At 41.3% G+C, this 20,625-nt stretch overlaps 1 protein-coding gene and 1 pseudogene across 2 annotated transcripts in view; one reads left to right on the top strand and one right to left on the bottom strand.

Moving 5' to 3' along the window:
• FRY (FRY microtubule binding protein) overlaps positions 1–8,688 on the bottom strand; it is a 404,013-nt gene extending 395,325 nt beyond the window's left edge. For both annotated transcript variants that reach the window (XM_070239478.1, XM_070239480.1), the window contains exon 1: positions 8,454–8,688. The gene's annotated coding sequence lies outside the window, so the exon portion shown is untranslated. The remainder of the gene's footprint in view (positions 1–8,453) is intronic.
• Positions 8,689–18,403: 9,715 nt separating this feature from the next.
• On the top strand, positions 18,404–19,251 carry LOC100064375 (speedy protein A pseudogene; annotated as a pseudogene).
• Positions 19,252–20,625: the final 1,374 nt, after the last annotated feature.

The raw sequence follows: 20,625 nt of genomic DNA, 5'->3' as shown, positions 1-20,625 counted from the left end.
CGCAAAGTCCAGAGTTTACATTAGGGCTCACTCTTGGTGTTCTACATTCTGCAGGTTTGGACAAATGTATAATGACATATATCCATCATTATGGTACTTCTTTTTTCTCCTCCAACATTTATCACTATGGCTTATCTGAAATTTATTGCACTATTTGGTTATGACCAAAATACATTATTCTTTTTCTTACTGTTTTCAAACTGTTATTCTATTGTTCTAGCAAGCTTTGTTAGGTAACTGATCTTTTCTTCAAAGCTGTATTGCTTATTTGTATGTCTTAATTTAAGTTCACTAAATAATCTAAATCAAAATCGGAAATTTCTATGTTATTATTTTTAATCTGTCTAGTTTTCAGTCCAATATCATAGAATTTTAATAATGGTTATTTGTAATGGACTTTTTAATTTGTTATGGCAAATTTATCATCATGACTTCTATTTGTTAAAATTTCAGTTTTGATGTTCTTGCTTCTTCATTCTGGATGATTTAACTATCAAATTATAAAGTATTTTGTAAGAACGTCTACTTATAATTAATAAGGATCTTTGAGCCAAAGGAGGGTAGAAATTCTGGTGTCAACCAGACAAACAATATTTTCTAATTCAACAAACAGTTATTAAGCTCTTACCATTTGCAGACACTTCTCTAGGCTCTAGGGCTGAAAAGACAAGCAAGGGTATGCCTCTTTCCACTCCACTTCTGAAAGAATGCAATTCAAATTCATGAAGATTAAAGCTAAAACGAATGCAAATACCTAGAACTGCTCCAGGAAAGCTGCCCCCTCTCCCCTCACCCTCCCATCATGGGGTCTCACAGAATCAACACAAAGAAAGGACTCCCGCAAGCAAAAGACTAATGAGTATCACGGATGTTGAGAAACACCTGGAAGCAAAATGCAGCACTCATATAGATGTAATTGTTCTTTACATTTTTTGGACAATTCAAATGTTTCCGCATATTATCTCATTTGACTGACTACTCCATTTTTACATAGGCCTAATTCGTGTACAGAGTCAGAGGTTAAAAGTCCACAAAAGCCTGGACTATAAAATGTATATTATGTTAAGAGACATGCTTCACTGGTGGGGATAAACCCAAGTGATAAACCTAGATTTGATGTCCTGATCCACATCAAATCTAGGTCAGCAACATAAGCCAGGGAGAAATGCTTTCACTGGTCAGTTTACGTGAATATTGCTACTTTAATTAAAGAGTTATGACGTCAGTTTGGAAGCACAATAGGAGAGCAGCTGTGCTCCAGTGAAAACACTCCTACAGTTTCCATCAGCACAGATAAACTCCTACACGATGCAAAGGAGATGTGTGTGAAGTCACAAAGTGGAAGGAATTTGAAAGCAGAGGGCAATCTCAGAGTCTTCACTGTGAAGGAATTACCTTAGGAGATTATTAGATTGACCTCCTGCTCACATTTTCATTATTATTTCTTAACGTGCATGGTCAAGATTCCAAGGGAACGTTGTAGGACTTTAAAGACATTTTAATCATTAACCAGTCACATAAAGAAAAGTCATGAGGCTCACTATAGCAACAACTCATTTAATTTATTAGCTGTGAGTCCTAACGCTCCCACCATCATGCAATCCTGCGATTCATCATTAAAAGTAACTCTTGAGTCTAACCCCATGTCCATCCCACTCATCACCACCCTCCGTCAGCATCCTCAAAGTAGACACGTGTTAGCACAGGTACATTTTAAACATTCTATGCCTAGACTTGTCACCACCACATGTCCTGTTGATTAGCTTCATACAGCTCTCTCCAGTACCACTCCTTTCTGTGTATCTATATCATCTGATCATCTCATCAATACTCATACGCAGCCAAGCAGAAAAAGTACGTTTCACGCGATTTTGAGTAACTCACATTTAGAAGTCTACTCCTGAACACATTTGCAACACACCATTCACTTTGAAACTCTAATTTCACTCTGAGAAACCACCTTTTTAAAAGTTGCCTTTAACTTTCATGTTCCCTGACTTTTATTGATATTCCAAATCCACTGTGAATAATAATTACCCCAAACATATAATTACCTTATAGATTTTAAGATCTCACAGCAGAAGATGTATTTGCTTAAGGGCTCACTTATGTTTTTAAAGATTTAAGTGTTTAGCTCCTCTTCTGCCTGGGTGGTTCATCTTTCATCTGGGGATACTTTATGGAGTGCGCACTTTCTCATTTTTTCTTTTCCTCAAGACAAACACTGCACACCTGACCACAGTATCCAGCAAAGATCGACTGTGAGCACGGCTGGACCATCTGGCACCACGACTCAGATTTAATTAACGTTTACCGGATGAGGACCATGTGTCAGAGCTTGAGCTAGGCATTTATGCATATTTGGCTGAATATTCCATCTATACATGGTCGTAATTCATTAGTTGAGTATTTAAAAAATCCCCACGTATTAATCATGGCTTTCATTTTCTGTACTCTGATGTTTTGACATCTTAGGGCCTTGATGACCCTGGAGGGACTATCCCTCCTAGATTGGCCAGCTCCGACCTGGCATAAACGGATAAACGAGCTGCCTTCCAGGGTGCCTTTCATATGCAAACCAACTCTTCCCGAGCCCATACTCCTAACCACCTCCACTACTGGCTCTCACACTCAGGGTCCCTATCCACCTGCTCTAATCAGCTCAGTGCCAGGTACCAGACAACTAGGGACAGCCCTATGCCCTAGAGCCCTCTGAAATGCTTCAAAGTAGCCAATCCTAACCCTGCTTACCCTGCCTTTCCTGTTCTGGTTTCCAGTGGAAACCACAATAAAGGCTCTTGTCCACATTCTCCCCTTACTCCCTCTGCCTCCTGACTGACCCCGCTGCTTCCCCTGTGGCCCTGTGTCACATCTGTGCCTCCTGCTTCTAGGGAGCCATGGGTATAATGAACTTCTTCCTTTATGACAGTCATTTCCATGTCTGCATGTCTTGCCATACCTGATTACAACAAAGCCTGGGTACCATTAAAACACCCCACATAATCATAGAATTGGCAGCTGGGATTATTCTGCTTTTCTTTTATTCTATCTTCCATGTTCAGAAAAAACAAGTTTTAAACTTTTTTTTTTTTGTCATTTGCCATTTGTCTGGCCCAAGTTAACAATACTTAATAAAGGTAAGTACATGTAAGTTATTTTAGTGTACAGGCATGTGTCGCATAATGACGTTTCGGTCAACAATAGACTGCATATAGGTCGGTGGTCCCACAAGATTTGTACCATACAGCCTAGGTGTGCAGTATGCTATGCCATCTAGGTTTATATAAGCACACTCTATGATGTTCACACAATGATGAAATCGCCTAACAACACATTTCTCGGAATGTATCCTCATCATTAAATGATACATGACTGTATAACGAAAAAGACATAATTAATAATTATCTTCTTCTATGTGAAAGAGCCAGCTCTGGTCTCTCTGCCAGGACCCTTCGCAGTATCCACTAACATGTCACATTACTTCAACTGTACAGGGGGAGAGGCAGTAACAACCCTCTGCGCACACCATTTATCCTCCCCTGAGCAAGCAGACTGAATGAATCTTAGAAACCCATAAGTGACCTTTGTTTGTTATATATGTGTTTTAGAGGTCCCACATGTCAATGGACTGGAATCTGGGTGTGTTTTTGCAGGTCCAGTTATTACATTCATAGATGATGGCATTATTTGGGCAATGCTAACTCACTTTGATCCTTAGGACTACTTCAGAGTTAGCTGCTATGCTAAACCTCCCAGCCATTCTTTCTGCTGGCATATTCATCTGACTTCCTGTTGTTGGTCTAGAAGTGCACTCTGCTTAACTAGGGAGCAATAAGGAAACAGAGGCACTGACAGATGGAGGTCTGTATTGCCCGTCAAGATTTTCCTTTTTGTCTTTTGATTTGTCAAATGTCAAAATGTAAAGATGGCCTTTTGGGGGGTTAAAAAGTGGACTGTAAGGCAAGGCCTTTAAGTAGATGTTTATCTTCCTGGAGATGTACATTCAGACAAGGTCACCAGCACTGAGTTCCTGTTTCAGAGGTGCCTACTGAAGGAAAGGCTATTTTTCTGCTAATTCTGGTACACGCCAAATACACAACAGAACAAGTACATGAAATTGAACTGTGCATAAATTCAAGCAATTAATGGCTTTGGGTAATACAAGATGAAAGTTGTTATAGAACCAAGATGTAAGTTATTATAAATTCCTTCAGTGGTCAAAGATCAATAAAAGCTACAACAGAATTTCTATATACCGTGAACTAGTTTTGTAATGGCATGACATATTTTGAATTGGGCTCTGCAAATAAAATCAAGGACTTAATGCCAGCCTGTACCCCTTTTCTCTGCTTTGCATTTCTGTCAATGTCATAATTTTGAGAATACGTTTTCTAACCAGCTGAAGAGTAGCGAACCACTTGATACACCTCCATGGCATTGTCAATACTCATTCACTCATTCTTCAGATAATTATTGAGCAGATTAACTATGTGTCCTGGACTATCCTAAGTGGTTGGCACACAGTAGAGAACAAGACAGAAAAAGTCCTTGCCTTCCTGGAGCTTGGAGTCAAACAAAGTGAATGATTATATGAATCAATGAATGGATGAATACATGTAAGAAGATGGGCAGGTTAGAGTTCATGAACTAAGTGGGTACAGATTAGCATATTTCATTGCTAAAGTTCTTTCTTTTTCACATGTTAACCTCCTTGAAATCAGGATGTGTGTTAATATTGATGGTATCCTAAAATTGCTGACAACTTGACAGTAGTCATGGCAAAATTTTCATTTCCCTGCATATGCATAAACTTGGTCACAGCTATTCACTTTGTTATTACTTCTACTAAGTTATGGGTATTGTTGGCACTGCACGTGTTCTGTTTAATTGCTATTTAAATGAGTTTCAAAAAGATTACACTATGATTTGGCACTGAAAGATGTTACTGTGTATTCACTGACACAGAGCAGTGGGGCATAAATGTTATATTACTAAAGGAAACATTTGTCTTTGTTTGGCATTTCCATATGACCTTGCAAGGCAAAACCCACATGCTTTACCAGACTGAAGACAGACACAGAAGATGAATCTGTTACAATTTGTTACTGAGATATATGCAAACCGACTGCCTATCACACTCTAAGCAATGCTACTGAAGGCAATGGCAGGAAAAAGTACCAAAACTCATGGAAGAGATGAAAGAAACTTGAAAGCAATGAGAGACAAGTGTGACCAATTCATGCAGTGTCATGGAAGACCATTGTTAAAGTAGCATGTTATAATATAATTGGCAATAGTTTCTCTTTCTTCTGGTATAACATAAAAGTGATTCTATGTTTTACAACTGATGGCATTTTAGATTTGATGAAATGTGGAAATAAAGATGGACTGCTACTTAATGAGAAGTTTTATAAACGGCATAGAATGCAGAGTCGAAGTTTGTTGATACTGCCCAGTTTTAAGTTAATGAGGTATATGCATGAACCCAACTTTAGGCAACTGTGCGATGTCAATAATTTTGTATAGTTTTGTAGATCACTAGTCATTTTAAAGAAGTCTACTTCACTCTTTATCCCCAGCAATGATTTTGGCACATTTTCCATTCTGGTGCAAGAGTGTGACAATGAGCAAACCTCATGTTCTACTTTCCCAATTTAATTAGTGCTGCTCCAGTTTCTGGCAGTTTTGAGATATTAGAGGGGAGGTGCTGGGGCTATATTCTAAACTCAAACCTTACCAGTGCTACAGGGTAGAGAGTGAAATAATTAGACAGGAGAGTCCATTTGAAATCCCAAACCATGTACACAGGACTTTGAGATTCTTAGCACTAGAGTGAAATGAGTAAAATGCCAACTACAGGGCTATGTATCCAGGCAGCATACGGTCACAGCTCAAAAATGCATTCATTTCTTTTCAGGCTTAGTACTGCACATCATTTTGGAACCAGAGCGAGTTGAAAACTATACCAAGGGAGAGAATACACACACACACACCTCTAGGGAAGAGAATGATAAAACCATGGCTGTTGATCATAATAATAGACATGATTTCTTAGGCGCAGCTTCAAAACTTACTGTGTCACAGCTGTGACATCAGTTTTTGATACCATTCAGCCAAGTGACAATTGCCTAAGTGTAAATGCAAGGAATCAAATCAGAAATAGGTGTGTGGCCACATCTATCGCCAAGACAGTAGGTAAAAGGGTTTCTATACGGTGAACACATGTCTTCAATAGTGTTGACATCAGGCTACACTCTATACATAGCATTAAACAACATGAAGAAGGCCTGTTTCCTGTTCCTCGGGCACTAAGTCAGTTTCCTTTCTGGTCAGCAGTGTAGAATCCAGGGATCCCCTGGACTACTACTACCTTCCGCAGAGGCTTCATTTCAGTCTTTCCTTTTAAGTAGGCTGGCCTGTGTCAGGCATCCTCTGACAGTTGGTACAGGAAGACGAGTGTGCCAGTGTGAAGACTGCAGGGGATGTGTTGCTGCCAACTGGTGGGGTGTACTTGTGTGTGCAGACCTAAAATAGACTTGATGACTGAGAGGGCAGAGACTGCTCCTTAAGTGCCAGTGAGGGAAACACTAGGTTACCTGTCTTCGGGAACCAACCTATCTGAAAGGGCAAGGAGTTTATATGTTTGGAGATTTCCATCTGATTTACATGCTGGGGACTGGGGGTTGGGAAGAGTCTGGGGATCCCCTTATATTGCCCTTTGGTGAAGAGAATACCTGCTAGGCACTGGCATTCAGGGGGAGAAGATATTCTATAAACGAATCTGATCTAGGAAGCCAGTAGACACATCATATGTTGTCATATTTGGATTTCCTACTGTGTTATAACACAGGCAACTGTCTCTCAAGAGGGACTGGGAGACAGCATAGGGTAGTAGCAAAGAGCCTGGACAGGGAGTCAAACAGACCCAGGTTCAGATCTCGCTTCTTTCATTTACTTGACACATAAACTTGGGAAAATTACGTAAGCTCTTTAAACTCTAAAATACGGGAAGTAATAATACCTCATCAGAGTGATTGTGAGAATTAAAGTAATAACCTATGTAAAACACTTAGTAACATATCTGGTACATAGTATGTACTCAATATATGTGTCCATATACTGTGTCACCACTGACTAAAGAAGCTTCCTTCTCTTTATGACGCAAATGTTCTTACAGATGTGACGTTCCCTGGTGTGGGTATCAATCATATGGACAAGAACAGGATGTTGATGTCTTTGGCCAAGGGTGTCTCCAGGACACAAAAGTTGGTGTTATGAAGTTGTCTTAGGGTATGAATAGGTCTTCATAAGAAATGAATAAAGTAACTGTGAGATCCACATGTGTGATCAGAAAGGTATCATAATGATCAGAATTGAACAGAATTCAACATGTATTTGTTGGGATCTACTAATTTCAAGTGCATGTGATATTCATGTTACTACTTCTACTCTAAGCTACTTTACAATAGACGTGTTCCTACACCCTTGTGTAAAACTCAATTCTGACTCATTATTTCTCTGCATGAGAGGAAGTTTTGTAAAGCAAATAATTCCTACCTAATCCATCTTGTTTTGAAGGCTGAAACTTTCTCTCATCTTCAGGCGGGTACAGGTATTCTTTGCTCCCACCTCTCACCCTAAGAGCTGGGCCATAACTTCTACTCCCTTCAGTGTGCTCCACATCACCGTCCCAGCACTCAGGGAAAGCCGATTGGAAGCATGTGGCAGTAAGAAAATATTCAAGATTTGACAGACGTAATCACTGGCACCTTGGACACACTGGTGATTAGGGATCTTTAATTAGCAGATAAGGTAGGCTTAAATATATGAAGCTGTCAGAGCATAGATCTTGGCAGCGCCCATTCTAGGGGGAGAGAACCTGGGGGCGTTGATTACCTGCTGCACTGTTTTCAAGCAAAAACCACAATGTGGGGGCTCTGGATGCCCTGCCTCCGGAAAGCTCCCTCCTCAACGGGGATTCCCACAGAGGAATTTCCTCAGGGAAGGGCCTGTGTCAGGAATGCTGCTCGGGTCAGAAAGTGGCACGGGTTCCTGCATGCCCATATTCAGAAGAACACGGGCGTCCCCGGCAGGGTGATCCGCCTCTCTTTAAAGGTGCGGGCCTCAGGGCCCCCGGAGTCTGGCTGCTCAAGTCTCAGCATCAAACTTTCTCCTGGAACAGAACCTCTTTCAAACCACATGGAAGCAGGAGGAGGATGGAGGATGGGGATGCTGCCAGCTGCTGCCCGGAGACAGCCCTCCTCCCCCCACCCCGCTTCCCTCAGCCCCCACCCTCTTCCTCACGGGCAAAGCAGCCCAGACAGCGCAGCCCCGCCCAGCCCCACCCACCCCGCTCACCAGCCCACCACCCAGTCGATGGAACAGGAGCTTCACAAAGCCACTTTCCGGGCGCTGCGGTGCCCTGGGGCGAGGGGGCGAGAGGCGCTGGGTACCTTTAGGAAGAGGCCAGGACACCGGCGCCCGAGGAGACCTGCAGCATAGCCTGGACGCCGCAGCCGCCACCGCCGCCGCGGGGGGCTACTTGGCTGCGTGGAGAGCCGGGCTGGCGGGGACCGGGCGCCCTCGCCACCGCCTGCGCCGCTCGCGCTCCCTGCGCTGCGCTCCTGCGCCCGGGCTCGGCTGCCCGGCGACCGCCACTGTCAAGCGGAGCCCCGCCCCCAGCGCGCCGGCCAGCAGCGGACCCCCGGGACGCGCCGCCTCCGGGATTGGCTGCCGGCGCCGCTGGCTCCGCCCCCGCCCTCCGCCCCTCCCTCGCCGGTGGCGCGCGCCCGGCCGGCCCTCTCCAGGGGCGCCGCGGGAGGGTGCGGTCCCGGGCTGGGCGAGGCTTCCTGCGGGCACGGCGCTCGGAGCTCGGCCGCTGGCCTCTGCAGTTTCTCTCTCCTTTGCTAATCTAGAAATAAATAGACAACCAAAAGGAAAAGAAAAAGAGGAAGCATCTTCTCTAGGGCCCTTCGCGGGAAGGGCAGCGGCTGGCAGCAGTTCTGGTGTGAGATCTTTAAAGACATTTCTTAAGGAAATCCAGGAAAGGCTACCTGGGGTAGAGTATTGGAATTAAAGCTGGAAGGCGTTTGTTTTGTTTTGTTCGTGTTTGCTAGTTTGTTTTTTAACCAGAAGGTGCCCTCACACACCGTCTAAACTTCTTCATTTTATGAAGAAATTAAATCCAGTTCAACAGCTCGTCCAAGGTCACGGAGCAAGGAGAGTGATTCTCTACTTCTGCACTAAATCAAAGCGGCCTCAGCTTTTATTTCTCAGTCATGCAAAGGGGTGCGTTCTACGATTTGATGCTATGTTTACTGTGTAGCAAGAAATAAATTAAAAATCCAAAGAGCAGAAAGTAGATTAGTGGTTGCTAGGAGGTGGGGAGAAATGAGAAGGGGTTTCTTTTTGGAGTGATGAGAATGTTATGCAATTTGATGGCGGTGATGGATGCACAACTCTGAATATACTAAAACCCAGTGAATTGTACGCTGAGTGACCTTTATGGTATTGAATTAAATCTCAATAAAGCTGTTATAGAAATATGTTGAGAGCGATAGTGCTTTGGGGAAACCCACATAAGCGCATAGCTGGAGTATGTCACAATTGTATTTTTTTGTGGGCAGAAATTACGGTTTATGTGCATACACCCATTTGTTGATTCAATAAACTATTCCCATCTTTACCAGGTACTCTGACAGTGATACAAAGATTAATAAAGCATGATCTCTGTCTTCAAGTAGTTGCCAGCCTATTGAGAGGAGGCAGTCATTCTAATACAAAAAGGTACCTCTTACTCCAGGGAGGTAGAAAGTGCCAGGTTTGGGGTACTAACACCTAAGGAAAAACTTTGGTGACAGTCCCAGAGGGGCTGGAGTATGTTTTGTATTTTAGCAATGGCTGATATGGCCCTGTCTGAGAGGTGTGGCAGGAAGTGAAGATGGACAGTTACTCATAGGACAAAGTATCAGTGTGGATTAGAGCTCAGTTTAAGAGGGGCAGCCTAATCAGAAATGGAAAATTTGAATTCTTCTGGGGCTTTTCCATCCCTCGTGTGGTGTGTGATTTTGATGAATGGTCTTATCTAAACCAAGTTTCATCATCTCATAAGGGAACAATAGCATCGTGAACTGACCTCCCTTCACCCCACCTCCCTGCCCCAGAAAGATTAGCCCTGAGCTAACATCTGCCAATCCTCCTCTTTTTTCTGAGGAAGACTGGCCCTGAGCTAACATCCATGCCCATCTTCTTCTACTTTTTTACATGTGGGATGCCTACCACACCATGGCTTGCCACGCAGTGCCATGTCCCCACCCGGGATCCCGGCCGGCAAACCCCCCTGGCCACCGAAGCAGAATGTGCGCATTTAACCGCTGCACCACCAGGCCCGTCCCTGACATTCCTTTCTACCTTTATAGTACACAAAGTGCTTTCCTGCATTCTCTCCTCTGAAACTGGAGGAGCGAGGGTGTGCATTCAAGGGCTTATGGCTTCTAAGTGATGGAGCTGGGACAGAAGTCCATGCCCTGGCTGTGGGTCCCATGTTCTTGATGTTATCAGCCTTTTGAGTTGTGAAGCTTCCTCAGAAGTGCAAAGAACTCTTGAGCTAAAAAAGCTTTCTAAGCAGCAGCAAATTAAACTTGTTTTTACACTTGGAATTGGTCTACCTTTTGATTGGAAAGTAAGAATATTATAGGCCCTATGGGGGAAAAAGACATAGCCATCGATCTCCTTAGCTCCTCAGTTGGGTCAGTGCAGGAAAGTCCTGGATTCCGGGCTTTATAAAAAAGGGGCTGTGCAATTTGAAAACTGGAGGTTACTTTTTTGTATTGTCGGTATACAATTGTCCGCGTACCAACAGCACTTCCCTTTTCCTCCCCCTTTCCTTCCATCCTTTCCAAAGGGTTTGTGAACACCTTTGAAAGCAGGTACTGTGTTATGTTTTGTTAATTTCCTTACTTCCCCTCCCCCTACTTGCATCCCCACCCATCCTCACCCACCCCCTTCCCCACCCTCTTCCCACCTTCAGAGCCTGGGACCTAGTAGCCTCTCAATGAATATTTGTTATATGTTCAATGTCATTTTATCCTTAAAAAGGGAATCACTTTATTCAATACTAATTGTTTATAGTGCTAACATGCATTATGAAATTCCGATATTAATTGGCCCATATAGCATGTATGCTCTAGAGCTTTGGGACACAGTTGCAAGAACATTAGAGAATTACATTCCACACTTTAATAAGCTATGAATTGAACTCTAAACCTAAACGCCTGAAATTTAAAAGTTAGTCTCAATCTAGGAAAGCACAATATTAATATTTTAACAGTCAATAAGCTAAGTACTTGGGAACAGAATAATTTTAATATTCTAGAATTTTTATCTCAGAGGAGATAATTTATAGTGGTTTTAAAAGTCTTTGAAATCTTTTGTAAATCTTCCTTGTTTTTTTCTTTTCCTTTTTCAGTTCTTCCTGTTAGGCTCATTTTTATCTTTCACAGGATTCTGATATCTAATTAACACCTCAGCATTACAATTCTCTTTTATATAAATTTCTGTACAAAAATCTAGAAAATCCAAGAGGATGGAGGAGTACTGGTATTCCTGGAGTCTGAAGCCTGGAGAAAACCAGCAAGAAGTATGTCACTGTTCCTCTTGCAGGAGCAGATGGTGTCCCTCCCGGAGGAGTGATGTGTTGGAAGAAATGAGATAATGAAAATAAACAAGCTACTTTGTGAATGTTATCAAATGTCAGCACCAGCCAGATATGTCCCTACATAAGTGTTCTTTACTAATAAAAGTAAAAGCAGATGAACATGACAGTTTTCTAAATATATTCAGAAAGAAATCATTTGAGTAAAAGAATTGACCTACTTGGGTCACACATGATAGCGTGTGGGAAACAGACCTTGGGAAGTGGAAAGTGTGTGGTTGGGCAGGCTCAGCTGTCTGTCAGCTGTCAACTCTGCCCGTTGGTCACAGCTTTGCAGCCTTCTCAAGCATGCTTTCTCCTTTCCAGGTCACATAGCAGAGTTATTGGGACAGGGATCTTCTGCCCCTTAGGATATTTATGGGACCTGCTACTATGGGTGAAAAGCCAACCAAAGACAGGACAAAAGAAGAGACAAAATGTTTGCCTGCCGAGCAGTCTGCCAGATCCTGGTGTTTTCAGTCAGCTAGCCTGGGGTTCCTTGCTGTTCTGGAAAAGTCAGCTTACCTTATGGTGAAATTTGAAGAAAGGAAAGATACTTGTAGACAGTGACTACAAAAGTGGGTAATCTGATGAGAGAACAATTTTGTAAGTAGCATAAATGTGAGAATTATGAAGGTATTTAAAAGAATCAAAAATGATGCTACAATTGCGTACTCTGAAAAATTAGTAGTGGGAAACTATTGCCTAGTTGAGATAAGACACTTGACTCTCTCTGGATGATCAGAGAAGGCATTAGGATGGAGGTGGACTTTGAGCTGACAATGAACCAAGAGCGAGGAACCCTAGTCTGAGAATGAGAGGGGAGGAAGGAACATTCCGTGTTGAGTAAACAGCAACTGGGAATTCCCAGGGTGTGAAAATGTCTAGTTTCAGGAAAAAGCAAAGTTGACTTGCTGTGGATGAAGTGTGGAGGGGCTACTTGTTTCTGTTCATCTAAACTGCTCATGCTTTCTCTGCCTTGGTATATTTGAAGATTTTCCACCTCCACCTCCAGGAAAATAGATATATATTTAAGAGAGAAAAGAAACAGGCTTGAAGTAACCCAGTGGTTACCATAGAGAATAAGAAAATAAAAATTTTCATATTATGTGAAGCAAAGTCAAGCATGATATATAATTATTCAGAACAAACCACTAAAGAGGCTCTTCAATAGAATAAAGAAGAATAGTTATCCCAAAGAAAGCTACTGTTTTGACGTTTAACTGGGAAGAGATCCAAAAATTTAGACTGGGATTATAGCCCTTGCCTTCTTTTGGGAAGACTTCATAGTGATTATTCAGAGAAGCCGACACTTGCAATTCTAGTTACCTTCAACAGATAATAAAATAAAATAAAACAAAACCCAATGGAAGCATGCGTATAAAGGAGGGTGACACCGAAATAATTTCCACATTTTTGATAAAGGACTTGAAGCATTTTTTTGATGTAGCTAAACTTCTCTCAAAAATGAATTTTGATTCTCCCTTTTTGTTTCTTAATTCTCTCTTTTACTAGACTAGTGGAAATGGTTCCATTTCTGTCTGTTATTGTCTTCTTTTTCTGTCTCTTAGCTTATTAGAAATATATTTCATGGTACTGGGGGTGGCTTGGAAGGAAATTACTGAGGTGTTCATCTCTGAAGAATCCCAAGCAGTGAGATTGCTGCAGGAAGACGGGAAAAGATAAAATTTAAATCCAATTTCCCTAAACAGAAAAAGATAGTTTCTGCAAAGGAGGACTGATGAGCTTGATCAAAATCTTGAGTGAGGGTCTAGACCAAGCTATTAAAAGTCTAGATGTGAGCACCTCATAGAAAGTAATGACCACCAGACTGGAGCAGAGATTCCTGAAGAATAAATCATGGCAGATTGACCCTCTTGGTTCTCCCAAGTTACACTGATAGGTCAGAAATTTGTTAGACTAATGTATAGGTGGCAGAGACTCCTAATTGTTCCCCAACATCTTTTCTTCCTGTCTTCTTTTTATTAATAGATCCCCCCAAGCTGGAAGCATAGTGACCTAGTTAGAGACTCCTCTGATGCTGGGTGTGGCCGTGTGACTAGGTGCTGGTCAATGGGATGCAAGCAGGAGTGATGTGTCCCACCTCTGGGTCACTTCCCTCTGCTTCCTCCTTCCCTTTCCTGCACACAGTGGTGGTGAGGAGACTGCAACCAAGAAGTGAGAAGAACACTCAGGGGATGCTGGAACAGCAACATAGAGGATCCCTGCATCCCTGGATGACCCCCTGAGGAATAGCACCTGTCTCTCCATACTGCATAGCAGAAAGAAATAGACTCTTATTTTGTTTCAGCCACTGAAGTTTTGAGTCTCCCTGTTTTGGCACCTTAGGTTGTATCCTACTTAATAGAATACATAAACTCCAATAAGACATTTGCTTCCGTCTCTTATGGTGTACTTCTGTACAAGGAGAAGAAATGTGTACAAGACAAGTAGGTGAATTTGTAGCTAGAAGAATAACCTTATTCAGATCGTTCTGATTAAGCAGGGGTTGCAAATTATAGCCATCAGGTTGAATTTGGCCCTATAGACCTTTTGTTTGCAGTACAGTATGTTGAAAAAATTTTTTTTAAAAAATCTGAGTGCTTTTAGGACAGTATGTACTCTCCACCTCCACTCTCCACAGGTCCCACTGTCTTACTCTTGCCTCTTCATATATTTATGTTCCCTGCTTGGCACCTGAAGACAGTTGAGCAAGCAGCTCTTGGGATAAAGACAAAGACACCCAACGTGGCTTAAAAATGAAAGAGAATTTGATGCTCTCTCACCTAGAGTTGAAGGCGAATGTTCCCAGTCACAAGGGGCTGTACCCTGAATGGTCATCAAGGGCTCACTTTCCTCCCAGAGAGTTGCTTCCTCATATTCAGGTTGTTTGTGTGGTTGAGGATGAGTCACAATAAGTCCCAGCCATCTTTCTGGCAGGAAAGGGATGGGGGGAAGAAAAACATGTGAAGGAGGCATGTGCTCACTTAAAGTGTACAGTCTGCTGAGTTTTGATGAATGTATCTGTGCAAGCACCATTCCAATCAAGGTATAGAATTTGGGCTGTCGACTTCTTTTTCAATTAGCTGTTTTGGTGAAAATGCTTTGCCTCTAAATTTGTGGATAGCGTAAAGCCAAGAGGGATAACAATTATCTTGGGTAACATGATAACGATCCAAATACATCTTGAGAATCTACAGAAATGAGTTGAATATAATTTAGTAGGGGTGAACATAAGCCTTGCACTTGAATTCAAAAATCAACTTCAAAAGATGAAGAAAACCACACAAAATAAAAGTGCAGCTTAATAAATTATATAAGGAGAATACTCTTGTAACTCTTGCACCCAGCCCTGCAAATCAAGAAACAGAACATTTCCAGCCACCCAGGAAGCCCCTCTGTGTGTTTGTTGCAATTACTACTCATTCACACCTGCCCTCAGGAACCACTAGTGCAAATTTTATGATAATTACTTCCTTGCATTTCTTTAAATTTTTGTCACCTAAATGTTATCCTTAGACACTATAATTTAGACTTGCCCATTTTATAATTTGATGTCTCTTTTAGTCTACAGGTTCCTCTTCCATCCCTTTATTTTCTTTACAGTCGGTAGCAAAACTAGGGGCTATTTGACCTAGAGTTTCCCGCAGTTTGGATTGTCTTAACTGCTTAGCACTCATCGTGCAGTTTAACAAGTTGCCCTGTCCTCGTTCTCTCCTGCGCACCAGTAGCTGGATCCACATGGTGGATCAGACTCAGGTCAGATTTGATTCCTTTGGCAAGGTGGTGGTAGGATTCTTTCAGCATAAAGCATATATTCTCTGGTGGTTTCTCTTTTTGTAGTTTCAGGCGCTATTGATACTTACCGCTTAAATCTATTCCTCCACGGTTGCACAATGTTGAGATTCTGTTTCAGCCATTTCTGCTTCATTTTTTACTTGTATTACTTTTCCAAAGATACATTTCCCCTAATCTTTTATTTGATTGTCCAGTGGTGCAGTTCATATAATTGAGGCAGAATTAATGCTTGCTTTGTCCTTTTATTTACTACTTTTCAAGATAATTGTTTTTCCTAACACCCTCCAACCATCTGTCGGTTGTCGTATTGTGGTGGCTGCATGTTGCTCTGATGCTGAAATCCATGCCACTGGTATTTCAGATACCAACAGGGTCACCCATGTTGGACAGGTTTCAGTGGAGAATCCGGATTAAGACAGACTAGGAAGAGGACCTGGCCACCCACTTCCAAAAAATTGGCCATGAAAACCCTGTGAATAGCAGTGCAGCACACAGTTTGAGATAGTGCTGGAAGGTGAGAGGATGGCGCAGGCAGACTGGGCAGGGTTCCTTTCTGCTGTGCACAGGGTCGCTAGGAGTCAGAGTCAACTTGAAGGCACTAACAACAACAAAAACATCCTCCAAAGGTGACTGATTTTTTTAATACTAGGTTTATTAACCGTGTTTAATAGGGGCAGAATTAGGCAGTCTCCAAGACAACCCTCACTTATGACCTTGATTGCAAGTCTGGGGATCCCCAAGACCACCTTCAGGTTTGATAATTCACTAGAAGGAATTTTTGAGTCTCCATGTTATAGCAGCTTAGGTTATATCCTAATTAATAAAATATGTGAACTTCAATAAGATATTTGCTTAGGTCTCTTATGATACAAAGAGAGGAAACTGTGTATAAAACAGTTATGTGAATTGTAGCTAAAAGAATAACCTTACTCAAATTGAACTGACTGAAAGGTATTACACGCACAGTGATGGTGTATTACCTCCAAAGGATCCAGATTAAAATCAGCCAAGGGCAGAGACACACGGGTGAGGGCCTAAGAGAGTTCTGTGCGTAGATCTTCCCTATGTCCTCTCCCACTGGAGTCCTGGACAGCGCTAACTTCTCCCAACAACCTGTGGCACTATGCACTGGGTATTGCCAATCAGGGAAGCTCACCTGAGCTTGGTATCTGGAGTTTTTGTGGGGGCTTTTTCACATAGACCACCTGCAAAGCTGACCTTAGTCTCCAGCCCCTCCAGAGGCTGAGCTGATACTGCATAACCCAAAGCCCTAACGATAAATCACCTTATTAGGGGTCCCAAGGCCCTAAAATAAGCAAAGACACTTTGCTCATGCAGAACATTCCAAGGGCCTAGAGATTACCTTCCAGGAGCTGAGAGCAAAGACCAGATCTCTCCTTGGGCAAGGTTAATTTTTCACTACACAATATGTTTTAAGCCATTGTAATTACTGTTATTACAGTTCAAATTGTGCCATCTTTGACCAAGGGGAACACCTTCAGGTTGGTTCCTGAGTCCTTACGGGAAGATTTAGTGATCTTGGAAAGGTTCCTTGCTTTTTTACATGACGATATGCTCCAAGCTTATCTAGCTTCATTTAGAATTAGTATTTCAAGACCATAGTCTATATGCTAGGAATGTTCATTGCTATCAGGTGGGTTATTGTTTCTAGGGATTTTAAGTAGATAGAGTTACAATGATATATATTCTATACTATATATATATAGAGAGAATAATATATATGTATTAAAAATCAATATCTTATGAATATCATACTGATATTTAAAATTGAAATACAGCACCACGGGGCTTTTACTTAAGTTCTTCCATATTGCAACTATATCTTCTTTTATATACACTGAGAATTTTGGTTCTCAAGGACCAACACAGGGGATATTAGAACTATAATATCCCCTAATTATTCAACTTCTTTTTATTTATAAACACACACACAACAGAATAGCAATACTAATAGCATTACCCCAACAAGATTACCAAAAACAGTTACAGTGTTTTTCCATGTGCTCTCCCGAGTCTCCCTGCAAATTGCTTATAGGTATTATATCTACACTGATGGAGTATATAACCTCTAAATACTATACTTTCTCTCCTTTACACATCATTTAGTCTTACTTCTGTAAGAAACTATAAATTTAATTTAACAACCAGTCATTTGGCAATGTCTCTCCAGTTGTCTTGGTTATCTTAACCTTGTGCTCTAACAGATTCTTTAGGAAGGGCTCATAGAACAATATTCCCTGATTTCTTGCATGCTGGTAACGTTTTTCGGTATCTCTTCTACTTGAAAATCAGTTTTACTGGATATAAAATCCTTGGCTCAAATCTTTTTCTTTGAGTATCTTAATATGTCACTCTATTTTCTGCTGGCATAAAGCAGAGTTTTTGAAAAGTTTGATGGTAATCCAATTTTTATTCTCTTATAAGTCATTAGTTCTTTTTGTCTAGATGCCCAAAGAAATTTTTTCTTTCTCCTTAAAGTCTGGTAATTTTAGAATAGGTCTCAATGTTGGTCATTCTTGGCTAATAGCTTCAGGTACACAAGTATGCTCTTTCAATATATAGTTTTAAATCTTTTTAAAAACTAATTTCTGGAAAATTTGCTTAAACAAATCTGTAGATTTTCTTCTGTTCTCTTGTCCTCCTCCCTGTACTTCACCCCATCTTATCCCCACCCGGAGACTCCTATTGTCTGTATGTTGTTTCTTTTTTCCTGTTTTCAGAATTTGTCATTATCTCTCTAAATCCTTTTTTTTTTTTCAAAACCCTTTATTTCCCTCTGGTTTTAAAATTTAATTTGAGGCATCATCTATTATGCTTCTTTGTTCTTGAGTTCCTTCTAGTATAGTTTTTATTTCTGAAATTACTTTTTAAAAATTTCCAGTTCCGGGTCCGAGAGCGTCTGCCGGAGGCCGGCCTCTGGCTCGGGCCCGCTCCTCAGCCCCAGGTTTCGGCAGGAATCTTGGGAAACCAAAATGAGGCATAATCAGCTGTGTTGTGAGACACCACCTACTGTCACTGTTCATGTAAAATCAGGGTCAAATAGATCACATCAGCCTAAAAAACCTGTTAATCTGAAGCGTCCTATTTTTAAAGATAGTTGGCCAGCATCTGAAAAAAATGCACATAATAGCAAAAAGTCTAAACGCCCCAAAGGACCCTGTCTAGTTATACAGCGTCAGGAAATGACTGCTTTCTTTAGATTATTTGATGATGATTTAATTCAAGATTTCTTGTGGATGGACTGCTGCTGTAAGATTGCAGACAAGTATCTTTTGGCTATGACCTTTGTTTATTTCAAGAGGGCTAAATTTACTATAAATGAGCATACCAGGATAAATTTCCTTATTGCTCTGTATCTGGCTAATACAGTTGAAGAAGATGAAGAAGAATCCAAATATGAAATTTTTCCATGGGCTTTAGGGAAAAACTGGAGAAAATTTTTCCCTAATTTCTTAAAGTTAAGGGACCAACTCTGGGATAGAATTGACTATAGGGCTATTGTAAGCAGGCGATGCTGTGAGGAGGTCAGGAGTGGGTTTTGCACACCAGCTGCCATTGTTGGATATGATAGTGAGCCTTATTTGAACACTCTGATTTTTTCAGAGCAAATGCTTCAAGCCCCATGGGACACTCAGCTAAGGGCATGGAGGGGGCACCAGAAGCAAGAAGCCAGGATAAGCAATGTTCACCTCATGGCAAACTGCCCACCCTCTCCTAAGATACAACTACTAGCATTTTAACTGCAACAACTTTAATTTACACTATTGGAGCTGGAATTACCTCAGTTGCTGACACCAGGCTATTAAAGAGCCAGAGAGTGATGTGGCTTAATGGCAACATCATATCTGTAAAAGACTTTTACATTGTTTGTTTAAAAGACTAAAAAGTTTTAGACAGTTCTAAACGGATTTACAGAAAAGTTTAGTCTTTCAAGGCTTCAACACTGAGAACTAACAGATCTCGCCCCTAATTCCAGATCTGTATATCAAGTTTCTTATTAATATCTCATTATCTAGTAGATAATAAAATTTAATATGCCGAAAATTGAGCTTCTGATTCTTCCACATAGACCTCCAAACCTGCTCCTCCTGCAGTCTTCCACATGTTAATAAATAACTTCATCCATTGTTAAGGCCAAAAAACTGTCACCCTAGACATCCATAACTTAAAAGTATCCAGCATCTTACCATTTTTTACCACCTCCACTACTAAACCCTACTTTGATTGTCAACTCTTGCCTCAATTATTGCCATAACCTTCCAAATAGTCTCTCTTATAACTTTCTTCCTCTAGTCTATTCCTGATACAGTCGCGAGAGTAAATCTTCTAGAAAGTTAGTCAAATCATGACACCTCTACTCAAAAGCCTCCAGAGGCTTCCCATCTCACATAGGGTAAAAGGCAAAGTCCTTATCATGGTTCTACATGGTCTGCCAACTCTCCTCCCTTATCTCTTTGACTTCATCTCCCATCCTTTCTTACTCCATTCCAGTCACATTGGCCGCCTTGCTATTCCTCAAACACAGCAAGGACACTCCCACTTCAGAGTCTTTGCACTTGCCATCCCATTACCTGGAATGCTTTTTCCCCAGATATCAGTATACTTCACTTCCTCACTCCATTCAGGACTCTGCTTAAATGTAAGCTCAGAGAAACCTTTCCTTACCATCCTATATCAAGTAGTATCTCCCTCAATGGAATAAAATTGAAGAGTCCAGAAATAAACCCTCACATTTATGTTCAATTGAATTTTGAGAAGGAGTACCAAGAAGATTCAATGAGGAAAGAATAGTCTTCAACAAATGGTGCTGGGACAACTGGATATCCACATGCAAAAGCATGCAGTTGGACCTCTGCTTCATATCATATATAAAAACTAACTCAAAATGGATCAAAGACCTAAATGTAAGCTAAAAGCTGTAAAAAGAAAACGGGTAAATCTTCATGACCTTGGATTAGATTTCTTGGATATAAGAACAAAAGAAAATATACAAGCAACAAAAGAAAATATAAAGTGGACATCGTCAAAAGTTAAAACTTTTATCCTTCAAAGGACACCATCAAGAAAGTGAAGAGACATTCAATAAAATGGAAGAAATTTTTTACAAATCATCA

Source organism: Equus caballus, chromosome 17, assembly GCF_041296265.1.
Source record: "Equus caballus isolate H_3958 breed thoroughbred chromosome 17, TB-T2T, whole genome shotgun sequence".
Classification (NCBI taxonomy): domain Eukaryota; kingdom Metazoa; phylum Chordata; class Mammalia; order Perissodactyla; family Equidae; genus Equus; species Equus caballus.
This window is presented reverse-complemented; position numbering and strand designations above follow the sequence as displayed.